The 25,938-nt window shown below is 36.9% G+C and overlaps 1 protein-coding gene across 1 annotated transcript in view; it reads left to right on the top strand.

The window, feature by feature from the left end:
- Positions 1–25,938, top strand: part of OPRK1 (opioid receptor kappa 1) — a 167,442-nt gene that overhangs the window by 37,941 nt on the left and 103,563 nt on the right. The window contains exon 2 of the mRNA XM_054499482.2: positions 5,317–5,484. The gene's annotated coding sequence lies outside the window, so the exon portion shown is untranslated. The remainder of the gene's footprint in view (positions 1–5,316; positions 5,485–25,938) is intronic.

The following is a 25,938-nucleotide window of genomic DNA, read 5'->3' as shown; positions in this document are numbered from 1 at the left end:
AGCTTCATTTGTTTAAAAAAACTTAGAATAATAATATCTATTTAAAAGTTTACCAGGGGGTTTTTATGAGACAATAGTTGTGAAAATGACAGATACAGCATCTGATACTTATTAAATCTGACAACTACTTTCTTCCTCTATTCTACCTCTTCCTTCTTCATCCAGCAGGTTTTTTACCCTCAAATGAATATTTTGAAAATTTCAAAGCAAGAAAAAGTTAAAATATCAACACTGAACATCTGTTTACACTTCACTTAGACTTATGAGTTATTGACATTTGCCATATTTTATCTCTTTCAGTATGTGTATACATACACCCTTTTTTCTGAAACTATTGGAAATAAATTGCAGATTTCATGATACCTCATTCCAAATGCTTTAGCCTGTGTCTTATAAGAACAAGGACATTCTCATAACACCGATTTCACATCCAGACACTTTATCATTGATTCAGTAATATAATTTAATAAGCCACCCTTATTAAGGTTTTCCAAATTGCCAGGCATGGTGGCTCATGCCTGTAATGAACCAGTACTTTGGGAGGTTGAGGCAGGAGGATCACGTGAGCCCAGAAGTTCAAGAACAGCCTGGACAAAATAGTGAGACCTCATCTCTACAAAAAATTAAAAAGTTAGCTGAGTGTGGTGACATATGCCTGCAGTCCCAGCTACTTGGGAGGCTGAGGTGGGAGAATGGCTTCAGCCCTGGAGGCAGAGGCTGCAGTGAGCTGTGTTTGTGCCACCGCACTCCAGCCTGGATGACAGAGCCAGACCCTGTCCCTTTCACCGCCCCACAAAATTCTCCAAATTGTTTCAAGACATTCTTTCGTAGTGTTTTTGTTTTTATTCTTATTTAATAAGAGAATCCAAATAAAGTAAATGCATTCCATTTTATCATATCTCTTCAGTCTCTTTAATTTCAGAATTGTCTGCCAGCTTTTTTATGCATTGGTCATTTCTGACATTGATGTCTTTTAGGGGTTCAGGTTACTTGTGCTGTGGAATGTGCCACATTCTGGACATCTTTGCTTGTTTTCTCATGATTAGATTCAGTTAAAATATTCTTGGAAGAATGTGACAGAGGGCTATTTACATCTCATTGCATCACAGCAGGAGGTCCATAGAGCCAGTTCATTCTGTTATTGGTGATGCTAAATTTTGTCCCTTGAATAAGGTGGGGTTCCCAGATCTCTTCATTGTAAAGATATCTCATTAATTTGTAATTAAGAGCACATCCCTAGAGTGTGACTCTGAGGTGTGGGAATGCATTATTAACCAAAGATCTTTCCCCAAATGGTACTAACATTTATTGATCATCTTTGCCTGAATTAATTTCTTCACTTTGGATTTATAAAATACTGATTTGTTAATTCTATCCTTCTTTCTCCTCATTTCTTTTTAGTTAGCATTCTTCTGGAACCCCCCTCACTCCGATATTGATATTGATCATTGCTCAATTGATCCAAACATGATATTGATCATTATCATGATCAATATATGAATTCTCTCTCTCTTTTTAAATTAAAATTTTATTTGGGAATGATTTTAGATTTACAGAATAATTGCAAAGATACAGAGAGTTCTGTAAGTTTAGTTCATAGTAATGTACCAGTCTCAGTTTCTTAGTTTTGACAAATATACTATGGATTCTTTTTAAAAATTCAATATGTAATGATCCACTACCATGGCTTTTCTTTTTGATGGTCAAATAGTGCCAAATTAGGCCAACAGGGGTCTATGTAAATCAGTTCCTGTGACTTTTTAATGCCACTGTTAGTCTCTGGACATTTCTTAGCCTTCTATTGCAATGAGATGTCCCAGAATCATTGTGTCCTTTCTCTTCCCAGGCTTGGAATTAGCCATTTTTTAATAAATTTATGTAGTTAAACTTATACATCTTCTGTTTTTAATATTATATCCAAATTTTGGGTCAAAGTTGAAAACGTTTCCTCCATACTCAGCTTATAATGAAATTTACCCATTTTTTTTCTAATATATATATGGCTTCATTTTTATTATGACTTCTGATCCATTTGAAATTTATTCTGGTGTGAAGTGTGGACCCAATGTTATCTTTTGCCAAAAGGCAATGTAGGTGCACATACCACTTATGAAAAATTACGCTTTTTCCACTGTTGATTTGAGATTCTACTTTTAATCATATGTTAAATTCCCTTATAGCTATTTCCATATTTTGTTTTCTAATCTATTGGCCTATTTGTTTATTTCATATGCCAGCACCACACTTTTAATTGTGAGGGATATTTATTTTATTATCTGCTCTTCACTGTCTATCTTTTATGAGGGTTTCCTAGCTATTCTTGCATGTTTATTTGCTACAAATTTGGAAATGAAGTTACCAAGCTTCAGAATACTGTTTTGTTGATATTTCTGCTGAGATTGTATTATTTACTTCAGACAATTTGGCATAATTATGAAGTTGATACATCCAATCTAAGAACAGGAATGTTCTTGCATTTGATCAAGTCTACTTTTATCTTTCAAGAATGTTTTAAATATTTCATCCTATTAATTTTGCAGATTTCTTCTTAAGTTTACTCTTAAATATTCTACCTTATTATTGCTATTATGAATGGGAGTTTCCTTATCTATTATATATTTTTAAAGATTTCTTTGTATGTATGAAAGCAAATATTTTAAATAATTTGTATGTTTATATTTTATATCGATTTTATATTTATCTATCTTGGTTCTTTTAATATTCGTAGTATTTTTATCATTGTACTCTTGAAATTTTCAGATATAGTTTCCTAACATCTGAAAATTAAGATAACTTTTTAAAACCATTTTTTATACCTTTAATTCTTTCTTCTTCTCTAATTACATTGGCAATGCCTCTAGTATAATAATAAATAATAGAGAATATAGTGGTGTCCTTGTCATATTCCTAAGAAACTGGTGTTTGGTCTTAGGTATATAAATATATACATATATAAATGTATAAGAAAAATGTATTTTTATATATATTACTTATATATTTATATGGATTATAAATATATATTTATAATTATATAAGTAAATAAAATGTATTTATATACATTATTTTATTTATAATGTATATTTTATATTTATATAAATGTATATAATATATAAATATTTATATATGTAAATGTATATAAGTACACTTTATCATATTACATTTATTTATAATACATAAATACATACTTATATATTACATATATGTACATATTGCATATTTATATATGAAATGTATGTACATATTACATATTTATATATAAAATGTACATAAAATATCTCTATATACATTTTGTATACAAATATGCAATATGTACATATATGTAATATATAAATACATTTTATATACATTATGTATAAATATATGTATATATGTAAATATATTGTTTTTACATATATTACATATAATGTATATAAATACATTATATATATGATGTTGAGTGAGTATTCATTCCGATTTTATTGAGTGATTTTAAAAGACACAAATGTTCAATTCTGCTGGAAGGTCTTTTCTAGATCTATAGAGATTACCATATATTATTTTTTCTATATTTATTCATATGGTAAATAATATTAATAGTTTTTCTAATATCAAATTATCCTTGCAATTCTAAAATAAATCCCAACTGAAGCATGTGGTGGGGTGAATAATGGCCTCCAAAGATGTCCACTCCCTCATCTCCTGAAATTGAGAATGTGTGACCTTACACGACAAAAGGGACTTTGTGGGTGTGATGAAGTTAAGGATCTTGAGATGGGGAGATTATCTTGGACTGTCCAGTTAAGCGCAATGTAATTGCAGGATCTTTACAAGACAGAGTCTGGAAGATCAGAATCAGAGACAAAAGATATAAAAATGGAAATAAAAAGGGAATTAGAGATCAGATGAGAGAAGACGCAGCATTGCTGGCTTTGAAGCTGGGAAAGCAAGGGCACAGATTTCTGCCTGGAACTCACAGAAGAAACTCAGCCCTGACAAGAGGTTTTTTTTGTTTGTCTGTTTGTTTTTTGAGACAGGGTTTTGCTCCGTTGCCCAGGCTGGAGTGCAGTGGCACGATCTCAGCTCACTGCAACCTCCATCTTCCAGGTTCAAGTGATTTTCCTGCCTCAGCCTCCTGAGTAGCTGGGATTACAGGTGCCCACCACCAGCTAATTTTTGTATTTTTTGTAGAGACAGGGTTTTACCGTGTTGGCCAGGCTGCCTGCCAAAAGATTGATTTAGCTCAGTGAGACTCACTTCAGACTCTGACATCCAGAAGTGTAAGATAATCAGTTTGTATTGTTTTAGGCCACTAAGTTGTGATAATTCATTAGAGCAGCATTGGGAAAATAATACAGGTCATAATGTGTAATTTGAAAATATGCTTTGATTGTTACTACAATTTTATTACTTTTCTATTCTTTAGTGAGATAAGTTTGTAGTCTCTTTTGTGCTATGTAACAACTTAGATGTCAAAGTTATATTTACTTCTAGAAAAATAACTTGGAAATCTTCCCTTGTTTTTATGTTCTACAACAATTTAAGTCGCAATGGGATTGTCTGGTCTTTGAAGATTTGGCTGTGAAGCCATCTGGGCCTTATGCTCATTTGCATTCCTATAGATTTTTAACCTTTCAGCTGGGCTCTATCAGTTACCACTTCTGTGACTCATTCCTGCCTGTCACCATGAAAAAAATGGTTCTCCTAGTTCAGGGTGTGGCAGGCCATTTCTCTCTGACAATCACACAGACAGGCCTGCATAGCACTCCAGTTACACAGACAAAGCACTGCTTTAACATTGAGCAAATAGTTAAACCTAGGGAAATCAGTGCCCAGACATCAAAGCTAGAAATGAAACATATGGTCAGCAGGAGCCTTGCATGGGCTTCTCCCTAACCTGGAACAAGCCAAAATAATATAGACAGCCTTACATTCCTAGTGCCAGGACCTGTCTCGGGTCAACAAAATCTGAGATGAGTCATGGTAACAGAGGCAGCTGTTTGAATAGATTCATTGGAGAGCCTAAGGCGGCTCTCCAGATCAAGCTGTAAAGAAGATAAGATGGAAATAATCACTCCAGTAACACAATAGACAGGCCTTGAAGGTACTGGGGCCCCCGCAGCTTATTAGGACCCAGCAAGCATTTTTTTGCCTCTGACCTTGTAGTTGAAACAAAATTAGTTGCCAACAGACTTAGGCGAATGCTATACTGCACATAGGCACATAACCCCAACCTATATAAGCACTAAGAAAATTGTGACACTTTCAATTGGTCTGGCGGAATTTTCTCTGACCTTCTCCCTGTATCCAGTTACAGCAATACATTCCCTTGTTTCGTAGTTTGTCTGCATCTCGTTATTGGGCCTCGAGAAAACGCAGCCGGACCTGGCTTGGTTCCGGGAATGAAAATTTTGGCGAGTCAGCCAGGAGGCCGCCAGGATGATGTTGCCTTCGGTGGCCAGCGGATTGCAATGAGATGGTCAACAGGAGACTCCCAGCAGCTGCCTGGTGAGATTGTCCCAGGGAATCTTCTGAGGGCTGGCCCATGGGCAAAACCATACATCCTTTTCCTCACTGGGAAAGAACGGAAGTTTGGCAGGAGTGGACTAGCTCAAAGGGTGAGTGAAAACGGAACCATATGCCTGGAGCCTATTATTTCCTTATTTGGGCTATTAAGCCATTTGTCCGGTACCATCAGGAAGATAATAGGGCTGGTTTGTACACCCGTTTGGTATTTGGTTTTCGGGCCTATTTCAGCCATGTGCACCTCCTTTTGTGTCTGAAACTATCTCTGTGTCTGTGTTTATCTAAACTATCTCTGGGTCTGTACCTATAGTCTTGTTGAATTTAAGATAGGGAACGCTGCCTCCATTCCCTCAGAGAGCCCTCTGGGAAGACTTCTGTCAGATTAGAAACAGTACCGGTACCCCTCCACACCTCCTGCTGAGAGGCCTCTGGGAAAGAAAAAGATTTTTATAGGAGCTCCATGGTTAAGAGTCAACTTAATTAAAAGCTAACATCCAAGATGTGTATATATATGTGTGCATATGTATGTGTTTGTATTTAAAAGATCTGCATACTTTTGTTTATTTCTCTCCTAGGACCTTGTCTTGAGAAAAGGATTTTTTTTTTTCTCAGTTGACTGAATTCTGTTTTCTTCATTAGTAGTTATTGCAACGGAAGCTACTCTGGTATCTGTAAGAAAAATGTAGTTTAGACACTTAGAAATGTCTTTGTTTGAAAAAAAAATTTTAAGTGCACTGTAAAAGCATCACATGATCTAGCCTCATAATATTCCTTCCTTTTGAAAACCCAGGATTCAGTGAGGGCTCTGCCCAGAGCTCAGAGAGCCAGTTAAAAGATAGATAGTTGATATCTAAATAAAGTTAGTAATCTCCCTCTAGCACCACCAGACTTTTCTCTCTGTACCTTGAGATGTAAATCTTGCCAATTCAGTTTTCACCTAAGAGTTGTTTCCTTCAATATGAAGATTTAGGGCTATTTAGCTGACCACTGCCAGGGTAACATACTAGGTTATTCAGAGTTTGCAAGTCTAAGATAGGAAAAAAGGAGGCCTTATGAATCTATAAAATGTACTTCTGTTTGGATGTCTAATATGTCTATATATTTATATGTTGTATACACAGTGTTTCACTACTGAAAAAAATAAAAAGAGCTCTAATTAATTGGCTTAAAGAAAAATAAAAGTGCTTAAATCAAATGCTTTAATGGAAAAAATGGAAACACTTGTCAAATGCTTTTTCAAGTTTATCTGACTTAAGTAAAATCTTTAATAAGCTAGCTAGCTTTAAATTATTGTTAAAGTAATATTAGAAATATCTTAAGAATTTCCAGAATACATTTTGTTTGCATTTATTGATCAAGCAAGTTCATTTTTATCCCAACCAAATATTATAAGGTGTCAAAATTTGGCATAGGGGCTACAAAACTATAAACTCAGCCCAAAACAGAATGATCTTTGCTTGTGTAATTTTTGATAAATAAAACAATAATATTGGTTTAATGAAGATAGCCACGTCTTGAATTATTTAGTAACATACTGTAACTTCTAATCTTGTGGCCTTAAGCAGTCTGGTCCATGAGCTTGAAGGAAGTTTGTTCTGGGAAAGGACTGTTGTCATGTTATGTAAGAAAGAATCTTGTATGGTAAATTCGTGTCCTAAAGTAAAATAACTGGTTGTTTAAAATGGAGGGATGTTTAAAACAAGTCAGAAAGTGAAAGCATGTTGTAGCTCATCTGTGTTAAGTCATGAATAATTTATGAAAGGGAATTTATGCAAGAAATGTTGTACAATTTAAAAGTTATTAGGCCTCCTAAATGCTTTTTAAAATGCCACTATGACTCTTAGCTGTACAACTTGCCTTCTTTACAGCTAAGTGAGGCCTGAGACACATTAAGCTAAATGCTGGGAAGAGTCAGACCTTACCTGCACTTCTGTCTAGGTCCTAGGCTCCACACCTAGTACATAATTAAAATCCCAAAGCTCACCAAGGTTTTCACCAAAAGTAAAGGTTGCTAAGAGGTAACAGAGTAACATGTATTTAAGACTATTGAAGACAACAGTTTGCATGCAAGGTGTGTAAAGAAAGTAGAATAGACTTTCGATAAAAAGATTATAAGGAGGCATGAGAATGTGGGTTTTTTGCTTTGATTAAAAGGTTAAAGGATTGTTTTAAGTTAAATAAAACAAAGCTAAAGGTTTAAGCAAGTTGTGGAAAGTTTATAAGATAATTAATTGTAAAAATTCTGTATGTAAACATATTGGCTACAGTTAGGGGTATCATCCAGTTTTTCCGTAAATTGAGCATTAACAAAAAAAGCACAACAGGTTTCTCTTAGAGCACTAACCTGCTCTTTAACAAAAATTATGAAGGGTTATAAAAGGTCTATAAAAACCTTACCTTATAGTCAGACATTAAAATTGGGTAAATGTCTACAAAGTTTTATTAAAAATTAAGTTTAACATTAACAGTACACTAATGTAAAGGTAAAATTTGGCATATTTGTTACAAAAATCATACAGAAAACATTGCCAAGTATAAAATGGGGTTTGGCTTTCTTTGGGCCATATTTGCATAAATATGTTCTAGTATGTGTTTCAAAATTATGGAAAACTCCTGTAATTCTGACATATCTTAGTGTAGATTATCCATAATAATTATAATGGTTATGTTAAATTATTCTGTGCCACAGAGGAAACAGATTTGTTGTCAATTTTGTCTTTAACTATGGCTACCCTAAAATTTTTTGTCATCCATAAATAGTTGTTGTCTTGTTTTGGCCTCTTTAGAAAGTGGTTTTACAATCAGCTATAAAGCTCTAACAGGTGTTCTTGAATGCAGGTTTCTAATAACTTTGGAGATTGTAACATCAGTATAGAGAGATAAAGTTTGGGACTCTTGGAGAGATAAGGTGTTTATTAATATTAAGCACAACAGGAATTAACTGCATGAACTAAGCTAATAAGAAACTGAAGTGATCTTTTTAACTTTTTGCTTAAAATGTTGCTGATACTTTGTTTTGCTTTTCAGAGTCAAGGAAACTTCTTTTAAGCTATTAACAACTTTTAACAAGTGCAGCATACTCCTATGAACAAAATATGGGGCATATTTGTTTCTCTCTACCTGATTTCTCCAGAATTTGGAAACTATTTGTGAGTATTCCTAACTTATGGCAATATAGTTATTTGCATACGTGAAATGAGAATCTGTTTTCTTTTGTAACAGGACACAATTGGAAAACCTGGTTATTTTACCAAGACTTTAACTGGAATGTTATGCTCTCCTTTAAGGAATCAAACTTGACTTATGAAGCCAATAAAGCCCTTGGAAAACTGGCCTCATATTTTGTGTACACAGTCCCTGTACAGAGTTTCTGATCTGTGGTAAGTAAAGAATGTCACTTTCTGACAGGCCAGGAACCCCAAGTTATCTTGGAACCTCAAGAGAAGAATTCACCTAACTCATAGGTATTTGATGGTACAAATCCATGCCTGGGCTCGGCTCTAAAAAGGTCTTATCTCAGATTCCTTCTATGGAACAAAGTTCCATCAAAGTCCATTTAAAAGGCCTATGTGAAAAGTAATTATTCTTGCTGCAATGTATACAAATAATTAGACCAAGTATAATAAAGCAAACCAGTTCTACCATAATTTGTCTTTTAATAAAAATGGGAAACTGAAGAGAGAAAAATCATGTTGCAAAACTATAGTACACCTGTTGTTAAATTACAATCTTGCCTGATGTTTTTCTATTTTTATTATTTTCTACAGTTTAAATTAAATTCTACTTTTTCTGGCTGCAAGTCTCCAAAATAATGTTTTTAATTCTTTCCTTTTTTCCATTTTTCCTAATTAGAAATTACTGAAATCTAAGCTGTGCTTTCTTAAAGTCCTGTGAACTAAAGACTAGACAACTTAAACTTCGGAAGAAAACAGCAGCAACCTATTTACATGTGTTACTGTTGCATACTCTTATGTTTCAGCAGGCACTGTCTCTAAGCCCCTGAAACAGAGAGTGCTACCAGGAAAAAACCAACCTATTCCACTCCAGTGCTGCACTTGGTGCCCCATAACGATGACCCTCTCTCAGCAGGATGTAGCCAGAAATATTGTAATGCCCTGTCTCCCTACAATTCTCATGATAAATAAATATACAAGCATGATAGAAATCATGCACAAATTGACATTGGGGATTTTGGCAGGCCATTTCTCCCAGACAATCACACGATAGGCCTGCATGACAGTCACACAGACAGGCCTGCCTAGCACTCCAGTTACACAGACAAATTTCCACACCACTGCCTTAACATTGACTAAATAGTTAAACCTAGGGAAATCAGTGCCCAAACATCAAAGCTAGAAATAAAACATATGGTCAGTAGGAGCCTTGCATGGGCTTCTTCTTAACCTGGAGCAAGCTAAAATAATAGAGACAACCTTATATTCTTAGTGCCAATGTTGTAGGACTTTTCCTTAGTTCAGCTAAAGACAAGGGCCTTGTCTATCCCATGGCTATGAAAATTTAGGCTTGTGGACAGTTTAAAGGGTGAGTAAAGCAGGGTTTTATTGGGTGAAAAGGAAGAAAAGGGGCAAACAGGGATTCTCACAAGGCCAGAGTCCCTGCCAGAGCACTTCCCACCCGGCCATTCAAATCTCAGTTTCCACAATGGAAGAGCAGGGGCCAGGCTCCTTCCTGCTGCAAATGTCGTGAACTTCCCAATGCTCCACCCTATTGGGCAGGCTGGTTGGAGTTTCTCCATGGACCCCCTCCCACCTTGCTGCCATTCCCCCCTCTAAAGAAGTACATTTAACTGCTATTAGATTAAAGATAAGGACGAAGACTGATCTTAAATACTTCCCACTGATGGGGGGATGCTCTTTGGGGGAATTGGCAGTCAGCGCTCCCTCAGAGACCTATCTAAGGGTTCCTGGAAGAAGGGGCCATTGTCAGAGGCTCCAGTTGAATGACTGCTTGGAGTTTGATGGCCTGAAGGAGAGAAAAGACAAACCAGGTTATTAGAAAACATGTATGAAAATGAAACAAAGTTGGGGGAAGGACAGCTAAAACACTTCCAAGGCCTTTTACCAGTTTTCATAGGGAGAGGGAGGCCAAAAGTCCAACTGGTTGCACTTTACCCTTTTGCTGGCATGTCAGGCTTCTGGGTTCCTTTCACCTGAGCCCAATCCTAAACCAACCAATTTAAGGTTTGGGAAATTAACTCCAGTTTGGAGGATGCATCTGAGGGAAGTGTCTCACAGTATGGAGATGCAATTACCTATTTGTGCAGAGAGAACTAAGGAGGAGGAAGGAAAAAGGAATGCATTTTTAAAATGAGTCCCAGGGTTTCAGGATGCATTCAAAAGGGGATACAGACTGAAGATGAATGGCTACCCATCTAGAAAGAGGGGATCAGGCATCACCGGTTCCCTTATCTTCTTAGAAGATAACCGGGGTACATGAGGGAGAGAGGGAAGAGCATCCTCTTTCCCTCTTCTGTCCTTGCAACCACGAGTTCCGGTGACCTTGGCAGGTGCTGCCATGAGTACCAAAGTGGCTTGCATCCATGAAGCAGGGGTGCCTAGAGAATAGGAATTATTTGCTTTCACCTGTGCCTCTTTTCCACCTACTGTCAGTAGCCTTGGCATTCCCTAAACCTCATTTATGCCGTGGATATTAATGTGGCCTTTATCCATGAAACAGGAAGCTTGGGGTTGGCTTAATTGGTAGGAATCAGCCATGCTCACCTGTGCTGTGCCTTTTAACTTCCATTATTACCTACCTCTGGATCCCTCAGATCCAGTTTTCTTTCCTAGGGCTTTGACCCAAAGCTTGGAATTGAGTCTGGGACAAAAATTTGTCTCTGATATGGGGGGTTGCATGGACTCCTTATCATAAGCCAAATGCTAAGGTGAAACTGTGGAATTGAGTCCTCCTCCAACAAGCAAGAGGAAAGGATGTCTTGATAACAGGTAGCTATATCTACGCTTGCTAGGATTTGGGTGCATGGTGCTTGGCTTTTGTTAGCTCCCTTGGTTTTACTTTTCCCAAAATGAAACCTCCAAGTGATGGACATCCTATTTATTCCCATTGCCTGGTAGGATTTGCAGGATAATTGCTCAGAACCAAGATATTGATCCAGATTTTTGCATACCCATCCCTCTTGTTCTTTCTGAGCTGCAGCCAGAGATTGCTGGTAGGATTACAGGAACAAGCAGAGTTAGTCTAAAATGTAAGCAAAAACTTTGCACTTAGTATGTTTAGAATTTAATGGCAAATGTATAAGTTTTGGGATATAATTTCTCTCTTTCCAGTCCTCATTTTTGTTAAGAAACAAATGATCTTAGAACTGAATTGTTTAAATAGAATTTAGTTTTATACTTGGCCTGATTATTTGTATAAAGTGCAGCAAGAATAATTATTTCTACATAGGTCATTTGGATTGGCTTTGATGGAAGTGTGTTCCACAAGGAATCACAGATAAGCCCTTTTAAAGCCAAGCCCAACCACGGCTTTGTATCCTCAAATACCTGTGAGTCGGGTGATCCTCTCCTCTTAAGGTCCCAAGACAAACTTGGAGCTCCTAGGCCTGTTAGAAAGTGACATTCTTTACTGACCACAGGTCAGCAACCCTGTAAGGCACTGTGTAGGTGAGGGTATGAGGCCAGTATTCCCACTGGGCTTTTATTGGCTCTGCAAGTCGAGATTGACTCCTTAAAGAGAAGCATACCCTTCCAGTCAAAGCCTTGGTAAAATTACCAGGTTTTTCAATTATGTCCTATTGCAAGAGAAAAATGGATTCTTTTTCCACTGCAGCAAACAACTATATTGCCATAATTTAAGAATACTCACAGATAGGTTCTAAATTTTAGAGGAACCAGGCAGAAAGAAACAAACATGTTCCAAATCTTGATCACAGGAGTGTATACCTTACTTAATATTAAAGACTGTAAGTGATTCAAAATCAGTTTCCTTGAGTCTGAAAAACCAAACATGGATCAGCAATATGCCAAGCAAACTGTCAAAAAGGTTGCTTCAGCTTTCTGAGCTCAGTCTATTTAGTTAACTCTTGTTTTGTTTGATATTCATGAACATTTCAGCTCTTTATGAGTCCTGTACATTTTCCTTTATTCCAATGTTACAATCTCTAAAGTTATTAGAAAATTGACTATCTCAAATATAATCAGAAATTGTATTTGAGAGCACCTGTCAGGGTCCTATAGCTCATTATAAACCATCTTTTGAAAAGGATTAAACAAGACAATTGTCTGTGAATAGCAAAATGTCCAGGGTAGTTACTGTTAGAAACACAATTGACAAATAAGTTTGATTATCTTCATGGTTTACAACAACTTAACATGCCAACCTTAATTATGATTGATAACATATATTTAGACATTAGAATTTTAGAAATTCCATATGTTATGGAACATATATTTGTATTATTCACAAAAATATAACCTAAAAAAGATTGAACATCATTTTGGCAATCCCATGTACCTAAACATGTCAAATGATCCCGTTTACCTCTCTTTTCAGGACACTTCAGAGGCCGTCTGAAGTATTCAAAAAGCCAGGCACCAGGGAAGACAATTTTGAAACTGAAATTTGATGTTGGGAGGGCTGTCAAATATGTTCAAGGTTTAAAACACTTGATATTATGAAACAGATTTCCAAATTACCATAAACTAATTATTTTGGCAAGATGATGACTCAGAAATTTTAAAGAAGCAAAAAACCTTTTATAACCCTTTAGAAATTTTGCCAAAGAGCAGATTAGTGCCTTAGGAAAACCTTGTTATGCTTTTATTGCAATGCTTAATTTACAGAAAACCCATAATATACCCTTTTTTGAATTTAGTCAGTATCTTCACACAGAGAACCTCTTCTGCAAAATTGATTTCCACAATTCTTCCACCACTTCTTTGAACCTTCAGCTGTTTTCTAATTTAACTCAAAACAATCCCTTAACCCTAGGCAAAAGTTTACATGTCCATGCCTTCTTAACAACATTTTACTAAAAAACACATTTTACTGTTCTTACACTCCTTGCATATAAATCTATTTCCAGTAGTTTCAATTAACTCTTAGCATTTATTAACTTTAGGGTAAAACTTGGTAAGTTATTTTCATTGTGTGTTAACTACAGCCAAGGTTTGGCTTTTTAGTTAAGCGTGTGGTTAGTTCCATATGTCCCCAGGCCTTACCAATTGTGAAACCAGGAAACCAGAAAGTCAAATAGTTTCAGCCTTCTCCCTGTGTCTGGTTACAGCAATAAATTCCTTTCTTTCCTAGTTTGCCTGTATCTTGTGATTGGGCCTCTAGTAAATGCAGCTAGACCCGGCTTGATTCCGGGGGTGGGGGTTGGGGGAAAGGGACTCTATAGAAAACACAAAGATAAGTTTTTGCTGATTCACACTACCAAGAATGATCTGAGCCTGGTAGCCATCTTCCAGTACTTGTTTGTTTTTTTTTCTATTGTTCTCTGGTTCTTTAACTGAATTCCTTCTCTGGACCATAAATCCCCAATAACTGGTGTTCCCAGTCCTTGCTCCCATTTTTCAAGAATGATTTCCTTTTTGCCAATCTAACAATTGACTTAATGCCCCTATGTTTATGCCATCGTATGACATTTATTTCTAAGGGTTTGAATTGGCTTGTACTTCATTAATCTTTGCTCTATCGTAGCCTCCCTGACCTTTGTTTGGATGAGTGTCTTAGATCCTAGATTCAGATGTCATTGACTTATTACTTGAGATTTTGATTTTAGACATAAATGTGGAATTTGTACTCACATTCCTATGTGTGTACCTTAGGATAACCCATATTAGCTTCATATCCAGTTTTAACCTGTGATAAACACTGCAGATTTGCTTAATCTCAGGTTTCTAAAGACTTACACATCCTGATGCCACTGAAGTGCTAATCTTGATCAATTCTATGTAATTCAATGGCTGTGTATTTTGAACACTGTAATTAACTTTACAAATTTTATTTCTGTTTGATTACTTTCTCCCATGAATTTAATCTGCAGGTAACATGCTATTTTAAAAAGTTGAAATAACTACTAACAACCTATCTTATTTTGGAGTCTTATGTCTCTTTGAGTAATAGATTTCTGTACTTTTGTCCATTAATTACATTCTCTTGCATAACTGTTAAGAATATTATTAGGCTGTTTTATTTTTATGTTGAATCAGTTTAATTATCACCTCTTCATAAATAATGGGAAGTTATTAATGTCTATATGTGAGAATTTGTTGTGGTTGACCATATTTTATACTCAGATTCAAATAGTTCTCTTAATAAGTACTAAATCTCCTGGTGCAAATAATGTTTTTCAGAAAATGTGGTTAATTAAATGTCTTCTAACTTACAGCTTGTGGATTTGAAAACACAGCAGCATTTTTTTTGCTAAAATATTCCATCAAAGTTATAGAATAATTGATTCACTCTTTATTAGATACTTACTGAGTACCAACTGTGCTTTCAGGTGCTATTCTGTGTGCTTAGAAAATATCAGTAAACAAGCCAAAGATCCTTTCCCTCATGGAGCTAATATTGTAGTAGCAGAGAAAGGCAATCAACAAAAAATACAAAGTAGATTACATGTGTTATGTTAGAAAGTGATAAGAATTATGGAACAACAACCACAAAAAACATAGAGGAAATAGAGGAAATAGAAAATTGGGAATGCTATGGGTAGGGGGAGACCAGACTGCAATTTCAAAAATAGTGATCAATGTAGACATCATTGAGAAGATAAAATACAAACAAACACTTGAAGGAGATAAGGGAGTTGAATATTTGGATATCTGGGAAAATTGTTCTCAGACGGAGTTAAGAACAAATGCAAGTGCCCTAAGGTAGAATTTGTCTGACTTGCTCTAAGAGGGGCGTGGAGACAGTGTGGATTGAAGTTCAGTGATTCACAGAACAGTATGAGATGAAGTTAGAGATCTGGGGAAGATGGCAGATAGGAAACAGGGCTATTATGCAGCTCCCACATGGATAGACAGAACAGCATGTGGAAACTCACACTGTGATATTTACTGCAAGAACCACCACAGGATTGTACCAGAAAACTGAAAGAATTCACAGATCCTTTGAAAGAAGTGGCATGGCACTGCAAATTCCATGAAACAGGCAAAAAACTGAATTCCCAAAGTGTGAGAGGGGGACACACATCCGAACACACATCTCTACTGGGGAATCTGAAAATCCAGATCACATGAGAAGGGTTTGACTTTGCCTAGAGATGAAATGGATTTAGGGAGTCAGGCAAAATATAAAAGTCTCCAGTTTGAGCCCAGGGAAGCCATCCCTGATTATATCTCATGGGGCCCTCAGGGAAGGCAGCCAGCAGAATTTGGGAGGGATCACAGGATGAAGGAGACTCCCAAGTGTAATTTTTAGTGGTTTTGACTGGGCATAAATTGTATTGAGTGGAGTCCAGGGGATCAGTGGGAGTTGCTGTGGATATGAGCAAGTGCAGGAGCACAGGAGCTGCCACGAACAGAGTAGACAGATGGGGGGTGGGGGCTGAGGTCTGAAAGCCATGCTTGCTTTCTCAGCAGTGTGGCTTATGATCTGAAGCAAGGTGGTCAAGATCCCCTCTGTAATAGAATCCCATTGGCCTGAGAACAAGCCCCCCATCACCTATAGTAGCTAAAGCAAGCTCTTCCCAAGGAGAGCCTGAGCTCAAACCTGCCTACCCTGCCCCAACCTGATGGTATTTTCCTATCTTCCCTGGTAGCCAAACACAAAACATAGAAACTCTTGGTAGCTTTATGGCCCCACCCATCTTCTGAGAAACCAAAATACTCTGGCCATCTTAGGGCAAGCTTATATCCCCCTTCTGCTATCACAGCTGGTGCTCTCTCAAAAGTGCCACCTCCTGGCTGGAGGCCAACCAATGTAGGTCATTACAACAACTCATGACAGAACAACCCTGATCCCAGGAAAGAGAAGACAACAGCTAATTCCACTGCCTGCAACATCCTGGCTAACCAGAGGTCCTGAGTGTGTCCACATGACAACTTCATTGCTAGCATAACCAGCATTTAAGAAAGCCAGCACACTAAACATATCTACAACCAAGGACTCTCACAGAGTTTACTTTACTTCCCTGCCACCTCTACCAGAGCAGGTGCTGGTATGCACAGCTGGAAGGCTTAAAGATGAATTACACAACAGGACTCTTTGCAGATATCCTCCAGCACCAGCCCAGAGCCTGGTAGACCTGTTAGGTGGCTAGATACAGAAGAGCAATAACAATAACTGTAGTCCGTAGGAGATTGCTCAGGGTGGTGGGAAAAGTTATAGAAATTATGGGGAAAGACACAAACCTTCTTGGAAAGCCAGGAGGTTTTGCAAAAGCTTCGAAAGAAAATTTGGCTGAAGGCAGCCAAATTCTCTTATCCAGAGCCTGAGAGCAAAGGGTAGGTAACAAGGGAATATGAAGAGACTTATCTAGATAAATTTGTTTACTCCTGTCTGCAGAAACCGACCTTTGATTATTCACCCACAGGACTGCTCTCTACTCGGGGGATTGACAATGTTTATTACCCACAAATTGTGTTTGCTCCAAGCCTTTGTCATTAAATCTGTACTAAATAAATACGAGAATCTCTGGCTTATGGGGGCTGCTGCAGCAGCACTGCACTCTCATCGGTGGTGCTAAGCCATGGGGTCCCTTAGCCGTGCTGTCAGGCAAAATACCTGTGTCAGTGAACTTCTTCCATCCGTCACTCAGCCAGAGTCTGCAGGACAGACTCGGCAGCAGTCCAGCTCTCAAGAAACCCCATCACTAGGGGAAGGGAGAGAGCACCACATCAAGGGATCACCCCATGGGACAAGAGACTCCAAACAGCAGGCCTCAAGTTCCAGATCTTCCCACCAAAACAGTCTACCAAAATGAGAAGGAAACAAAAAAGTAATTCTGGTAATATGGAAAAATGTGGTTTTATAACATCCCCAAAAAACTACACCAGCTACCCAGCAATGAATCCAAACCAAGAAGAAATCTCTTAATTGCCAGATAAAGAATTCAAAAGGTTGATTATTAAGTTTCTCAAGGAGATACCAGAGAAAGGTGAAAACCAACTTACATTTAAAAAATACAGGATATGGATGAAAAATGCTGCAGAGAAATAGATATCATAAAGAAAAAACAATCAAAACTTTTGGAAATGAAAGATACAGAGAAATACAAATTGCAGTAGAAAGTTTCTGCAATAGACTAGCACAAGTAGAAGCAAGAACTTCAGAGCTCAAAGACAAGGCTTTTGAATTAAACCAATCAGACAAAGACAAAGAAAAAAGAATAAAAAAAATGAACAAAGCCTCCAAAAAATTTGGGATTATGTTAAACAGCCAAGCCTAAAAATAATTGGTGTTCTTGAGGAAGAAAAGAAATCTAAAAGTTTGGAAAACTTATTTGAAGTAATAATTGAGGAAAACTTTCCTGACCTTATTAGATGTCTAGACATCCAAATACAAGAAGCTCAAAGAACACTCGGGAAATTCATCGCAGAAAGATTATCACCTAGGCACATAGTCATCAGGTTATCTAAAGTCAAGATGAAGGACAGAATCTTAAGAGCTATGAGAGAAAAGCATCAGATAACCTATAAAGGAAAACCTATCAGATTAACAGTAGACTTCTCAGCAGAAACCTTACAAGCCAGAAGGGATTGGGGTCCCATCATTAGCCTCTCAAAAGAATATAACTGTCACCTAAGAATTTTGTATCCAGCAAAACTAAGCTTCATTAATGAAGGAGAGATAAAGTCTTTTTCAGACAAAGAAATGCTAAGATAATTCACCATGACTGAGACAGTACTACAAGAAATGCTTAAAGGAGTTCTAAATCTTGAAAGAAAACCTCAAAATACACCAAAATAGAACCTTTTTAAAGCATAAATTTCACAGGGCCTATAAAACAATAACACAATGGAAAAAAACCCCACAAGGTATTAAGGCAACAACTAACATGATGAATAAAACACTATCTCACATCTCAATACTAACGTTGAATGTAAATGGCTGGAATGCTCCACTTAAATGATACAGAATGGCAGAATGGATAAAAATCCACCAACCAAGTATCTGCTGTCTTCAAGAGACTCACCTAACACATAAGGACTCACATAAACTTAAGGTACAGGGGTGGAAAAAGATACTCCATGCAAATGGAAACCAAAAGTGAGCAGGAATAGCTATTCTTATATTAGACAAAAAAGACTTTAAAGTAACAACAGTTAACAACAACAACAACAAAAAAAAACAAAGAGGGACATTAGGTAATGATGAAAGGAATAGTCCAACAGGAAAATATTACAGTCCTAAATATATATGCACCTAACACTTGGTAATGGATTTATAGATATAATACTAAATTCATGAGCAGAAAAAAAATGAATTGGATCTCATCAAAATAAAAGCTTTATGCATTGAAGGACATTATTAAGAAAATGAAAAAAGCAACTTACAGAATGGTAGAAAGTATTGCAAATCATATATCTGATATGGGTTTAATATCCAGGATATTTTTAAAACCTCCTTAAACACAAAAACAAAAAGACAAATGACTCGATTTAGAAATAAGCAAAGACTTGAGTAGACCTTTTCCAGAGAAGAAATATCAATGATCAATAAGGACATGAAAAAATTATTAGGGAAATTAAAATCAAAACTACAGTGAGATGCCACATCACACCTATAAGGATGACTATAACAGCAACAATTATTATAATTATAATAAGCCCACATATGTTGGTGAGGATGCAGAGAAGTTGGAAATCTTGTACATTTCTGATGGGAATGTAACATGGTGCAATCTCTGTAGAGAAAATTTGGCAAGTCCTCAAAAAGCTAAATATAGAATTACTATATGACCCAGCAATTCCACTACTAGGTATTAACCCAAAAGAATTGAAAATGGGGACTGAAAGAGATATCTGTATACTAATGTTCCCTACAGTGTTATTCACAATGGCCAACAGGTGGAAACAATACAAGTGTCCATCAACAGGTAAATGTACAAACACAGTGTGGTTTATACATACAGTGGAATATTGTTTAGCCATAAAAGGAATGACGTTCTGACATATGCTACAGTATGGACGAACCTTGAAAACATTATGCTGAGTGAAATAAGCCAGTAACAAAAGGACAAATATTCTATGACCCCATTTACATGAAATTTCTAGAATAGGCTTGAAAAGAATACATATGTTTTGCTATTACTGGGTGGAGAGTTCAAAGACTTAAATGTAAAAGCTAAAAACTATATAAATCTTAGAAGAAAACATAAATGTAAATCATTGTAGTCTTGGATAAAACAATGGTTCCTAACAAATCACAGTAAAATCACAAGCAACCATAGGAAAAAACAGATAAATTGGACTTCATCAAAATTAAAAACTTCTGTGCTGCAAAGAGTAATATCAAGAAAGTGGAGGCTGGGCATGGTGGCTCACACCTGTAATCCCAGCACTTTGGGAGGCTGAGGCGGGCGGATCACCTGAGGCCAGGAATTCAAGATCAGCCTGGCCAACGTGGTGAAACCCCATCTCTACTAAAAATACAAAAATAAGCCAGGCGTGGTGGCACGTGCCTATTATCCCAGCTACTCAAGAGGCTGAGGCAGGAGAATCGCTTGAACCTGGGAGGCAGGGTTGCAGTGAGCTGAGATTGCACCACTGCACTCCAGCCTGGGTGACAGAGCAAGACTCCATCTCAAAAAAAAAAAAGAAAGTGGAAAGTAAGCCTATAGAATGGGACAAACTGTTTGCAAATTATGTATCTAATAGTCTAATTACATATCTAATAAGAGTCTATATATCTAATAAGAGTCTAATTATATATCTAATAAGAGTCTAATAATATGTCTAATAAGAAGAGTCTAATTATATATCTAATAAGGGTCTAATTATATATGTAATAAGGGTCTAATTATATAGCTAATAGTCTAATTATATATCTAATAAAAGTATAATTATATATCTAATGAGTCTATATATCTAAAAAGACTAATTAAATAGCTAATAAGCATCTAATCATATATCTAATGAGAGTCTAATTATATATCTAATAAGAGTCTATATATCTAATGAGTCTAATTATATATCTAATAAGAGTATCCAGAATATATAAAGAAATATTGTAACACAATAATAAAGACAAAAAATTTTAAATGGGCAAATGATTTGAATAAACATTTCTGCAAAGGAGATATACAAATATCTGATAAGCAAATAAAAAAATGTCCAACATGATTAGTAACTAAAGAAATGAAAATCAAAACCTCAATGTAATACAACTTCACACCCTCTAGAAGATTTAATTTTAAAAATCAGTGGCTAAGATTTGAAGAAACTGGAACCTTCATCCACTGCTGTTGGGAGAGTAAAATGGTGCACCACTTTGGAAAAAAGTTTGGTGGTTCCTTAAAATATTAAACATAGAATTAATATAAGACCTAGCAATTCCACTCATAGTTATATACCTAAATGAAATGAAAACAAATGATCACACATAAATGTGTATAAAAATGTCCATATGCAACCTTATTCTTAAAGGCAGAAATAATCTGAATGGCTATCAACTGATGAATCAAAAATAAAATGTGTCATACCCATATCAGGGAATATTATTTGACAATAAAAATAAGAATGAAATACTGATACGTGATACAACATGGATGAACTTTGAAAACATTTTGCTACATTAAATAAACCAATCACAAAAGGCCACGTTATGTAATTATATTTATATTAAATATTTGACATAGGCAAATCTACAGAGACAGAAAGTAAATTAGTGTTTTCCTAGGACTTGGAGGCGGGAAAGATTGGGAGTGAAGGCTAATAGGTATGGGGTTTCTTTTGCAGGGTGATGGAAATGTCTTAAAATTAGGCAGTGGTGGTGGTTGCATACTGTGTGAATATGTGAAAAACTACAGAATTGCATACTTTAAATAGACAATTTTATGCTATGTCAATTATAAAGCTTTTAAGAAATAATCCTGGCTAGGCGCAGTGGCTCATGCCTGTAATCCCAGCACTTTGGGAGGCTGAGGCGGGCAGATCATCTGAGGCCAAGAGTTCAAGACCATCCTGGCCAACATGGTGAAACCCCATCTCTACTGAAAATACAAAAATTAGCTGGGCATGGTGGTGCGTGCCTGTAATTCTAGCTACGCAGGGAGGCTGAGGCAGGAGAATCACTTGAACCAGGGAGCTGGAGGTTGTAGTGAGCTGAGATTGCACCACTGCACTCCAGCCTGGGACAGAGAGAGACTCTGTCTCCAAAAAATAATAATAAGAAGAAGAAGAAGAAATAATCTTAGGGGGAAAGGGGGATCTGTGTCCGTTTGTGAGAATTCTGAGCAAGACATGAGACTGGATGATTTGCTTAGCCCAGTGGATATTATGTTACAAATGATTAATCTGCTGTTTACAACTCTATTCTTTCATTCTCTGGGGCAAGTGGATTGCAGTAAACAAGCATCAGCCACAGGTGCCTTCTACTGAGCACTTGTTAACTGCCAGACACTCTCCCGGACACATACTAAGTCCTCACAATGATTCTAATAAGACAGGCATTAGTAATTCATTCATGTAACCAATATTTATGGAGCACTCTTTATGCATGGGAGCTTTCCGAGGAACTGAGGATATAGCTCTAAATAAAACAGACCGGTTCCAGGCCCTACTGGTTCCATTTTTGAGAAGTTGTTTAGGGTCACACAGCTGGAGTAGATTAGAAATTGAATCCCAGTGTTTGTTCTTCCCCTCACACAACCTCTGGAGACTGGCAATTGAGAGTTAATACAGTTGATTGATTCTGGTTTAAAGAAGAAATGTGGGCAAAGGAAAAGAGAGAGTAAAAACAGGATGGAAAGAGGAAGAGATTGATAAAGTTCATTAGTGTATATTAAACATGATTTTGTTTATTATTTAATTTGGTATTCTATAATGTACAATGTAGGTAGCATACTTCAGGCTAATAATGTTAATTTAAGGTTTGTATTATCTGATGTGACTATTTAAACTGACATACAATGGCTAATTGTCCAATCTCCATTTTAATACTCTATAGACGGTTTCCTTAGCTCTAAGCCCTCCCGGGTCTCTCGGTTGCGTTGTTTCTATGTAAATTCTGATGTATTTAGTAATTTCCTGGGAAAATTTTTATTTTACATGAGAAAAACATAAACTGAGCTTGGTGCTTTTAATCAATGGGTTTTCTTATTATGTAGTTGTTGGCAGGGCACAGCTATTTTTTGTTGAATTATTCATCTTTTTCCTCTTGTTCTTATTCTAATGATGGATGAGGTTTGGGGAAGTTAACTCTATGCTGCGTACACATTGCCTGTGCTATAACTTCTAATATATGGCTAGAAAACTTAACATGAAACCAAGCATGCCAACCAAATTGAGTGTCTAATGATGCCATAAATGTACATATATATGTATCCATAGCACTGCAAAACAATACTAAAATGGCAGAACTTGGGAGAAAAGAGAGTGCAATTTTGTTTGTTGTCAACATCCAGTGATTTTTCTTTACTTTCATTTTCTGATCCACAATGGTGGGATCATGTTGATTATAAAATGATGTTAGTATCACTGGTGCTGTAGCTTCTCTTCCTTGATGAGAAATAGAATACACTCTCCAGAGTATGGAATAAATGATATTTTCATTGTTAATTAGTATCACAGCGTATTTGAAATTATAATTAGAGAGCCTATGTTTTCCCTGTACTGTATACTCCAATAAGCTGAAAAGAAAAAAAGTGAGGGTTGGGGGCCAATATTTATTGGTAGTCAACTGTGGCTGGGGTATTTTACATACATTTTTCTCACTGGATCTTCCAAACTTTCCAGGAAGTTTATTATACCCTTTCCATAGACCAGTAAGCACAGCTCAGAGTTGTCCAAAGTTACACAGCCAGCCAAGATTTGGGCACAGCCCGTCTGACTCCAAAGCCCAGAGTGCCCCACCACAGTGTGTGTCTACCCCATTGTGTTGGCCACTCTCCCTTCCTTTTCCTGTGAATAAGCCCATTTGGCCTTGACTGTGCCACTTTCTTGCTATTTTGCAAAAATATGTGCCATAATTTGTGAAAATAGCAGGTTACAGAAAAATGAAAGTGAATAATTAGGAGAGACTCAAGAACAGAATGGCATTTAAGACTAGAACTTTTCTTATGCTATGTGAAACCATTTGCTAAGATGGTTTTCATAAAACACTTATCTCCCTCCCCAGGCCCACTGTGGGGGGTTACTGCAGGGAAGAGGGGGACACACTCGTGCAGATGTGGGCGAGAGCACTCCCTGCACTGCAGGAAGGAGGGGCAGAGAGGTCTGTGGATGGCAAACAAAGCAGCAGCTCCAGGGAACCAGAGTGGAGCGTGTCTCTGGGGGCTTGGGCCAAGTGCGTGGTGTACGTGGAAGGAGGCTGAGTGGCTCAGGGTGTGGGAACTGGGGACTGTCAAGGAACCAGCTTGTCTGGCCTCTGGCCCTGATCTTTTCTCCACCCTCATGTGCAGATTGTTGGTGGCCAAGCATTTATCACTCAGGCAAAATACCCGAAGGCCCCTCTTTAGAAAATTGAAAGGCTTCAGAGAAAGGAGAAAAAAATAAACAAAAAAAACACCCCGAAATGAATCCTGCTGGACAAGTCCTGCTTGCGTGCAGGGAGCTCACAAATTACACTTCATAGGGCCTCTGCCTTAAACATACATAGACAACCAAGGCTTACTCAGATATTTGAAGCAAATCTCCCACGCAAAATCTTTCAGAGCATTTACCTAGTGCTCGCTTTCTGGCAAAGTCCTTCTCATATTCACCTAGTTAACTTTTGCAACAATCACAGAACATAAGTTCTGTTATCTTCATATTTTAACATGAAGAAACTCATATTTAAATGATTTATAAATGACTTGAAAGTATAACAAAAATACAAAAAGATATGACAGCTTTCTAGCTGTCTAGTAATCTAGATTTTGTAGCTAACTAATAAGAATTCTAGAATTCTTATTAAAAACAGTAAAAATATCCAATACAATGAATTAAGAAACACACATACCAAGACTCACCATTTTATAATGTCATAACACCCAGAATAAAAAGAAGTGATGCAAAATTCTAGATACACACACACACCAACAAACCAGTATCATCAACAACAACAGCACACGTGAAGGAATGAAGGTAAAAACAGCATCAGCTTTTAAACAGCACTATTGGAGGTGAGCAGACACTGGAGCAAAGTTCTGAGGGGATTTTTTTTTTTAACAGTTTTAAGATCACTGATTTATTTTTCACATTTAAATATTCATCAATTTTAATAATTACTTTTATAATACATAATTATACTTGCAACATATATTACATATAGCATACACAAATAATAATACATTATTCAATACAATATAAATGAAAACATAGCCAAGTAATAATATATAAAGATATCTGCCCAGACCAGCTCTGTCGTGGAGACCCTAACCCAGCAGCGCTAGAGGAATTTAAGACACACACACAGAAATATAGAGTGCGGAGTGGGAATCAGGGGGCTGACAGCCTTCAGAGCTTAGAGCCACGAACAGAGTTTTACCCACATATTTATTGACACCAAGCCAGTGATAAGCATTGTTTCTGTAGATTATAGATTAACTAAAACAGGGAAATAAAGGGATGGGCTCTGGCTAGTTATCTGCAGCAGGAACGTGTCCTGAAGGCACATATCGCTCATGCTACTGTTTGTGGCTTAGGAATGCCTTAAGCGGTTTTCTGCCCTGGGTGGGCCAGGTGTTCCTTGCCCTCATTCCAGTAAACCAACAACCTTCAGCGTGGGTGTCATGGCCATCACAAACATGTCACAGTGCTGCAGAGACTTTGTTTATGGCCAGTTTGGGGGTCTGTTTATGGCCAGATTTGGGGGCCTGTTCCCAATAGATATCAAGAGGCACATATGGAAGAAGAAAAACCAGTGTCCTACACTTCTCATAGGCCATTAAAAATCAAGTCCAAACTACTGCAACAAATGATCAGTTTTCATTTTTCAGACTGTGAAAATATTGGTAATATCCAAAGTTGTCAAGAGTATGGAGAAAGGTACCCTCTTATATGCTATTGGTAGGACTACATAAATGGTTTAGGCCATTATGTGGAAAACTTGTCAATCTATCTGACTTTAGTTTTAGTTACTTTTCTTACTAAACTGCATTTCTTTCATCACTAATTTCCATAAACCTGGTCTTTCCAGATGCCACCCATGGGAAGGGGGAATGCCAAGGACCCTTGTCTGGCTTAAGAAAGCAGATTTACAACTAATGATGCATTCAGTCAACATAGATGTCAATTTATGTATTATTAGCATGGCAACTAATTAGTAGGAATGATAGACTTCTAGAGTTTAAAGGTTATTTTT

This window comes from Pongo pygmaeus, chromosome 7 (assembly GCF_028885625.2).
Source record: "Pongo pygmaeus isolate AG05252 chromosome 7, NHGRI_mPonPyg2-v2.0_pri, whole genome shotgun sequence".
Lineage (NCBI taxonomy): Eukaryota > Metazoa > Chordata > Mammalia > Primates > Hominidae > Pongo > Pongo pygmaeus.
The sequence above is the reverse complement of the archived record's forward strand: the minus strand, read 5'-3'. Positions and strand labels throughout refer to the sequence as shown.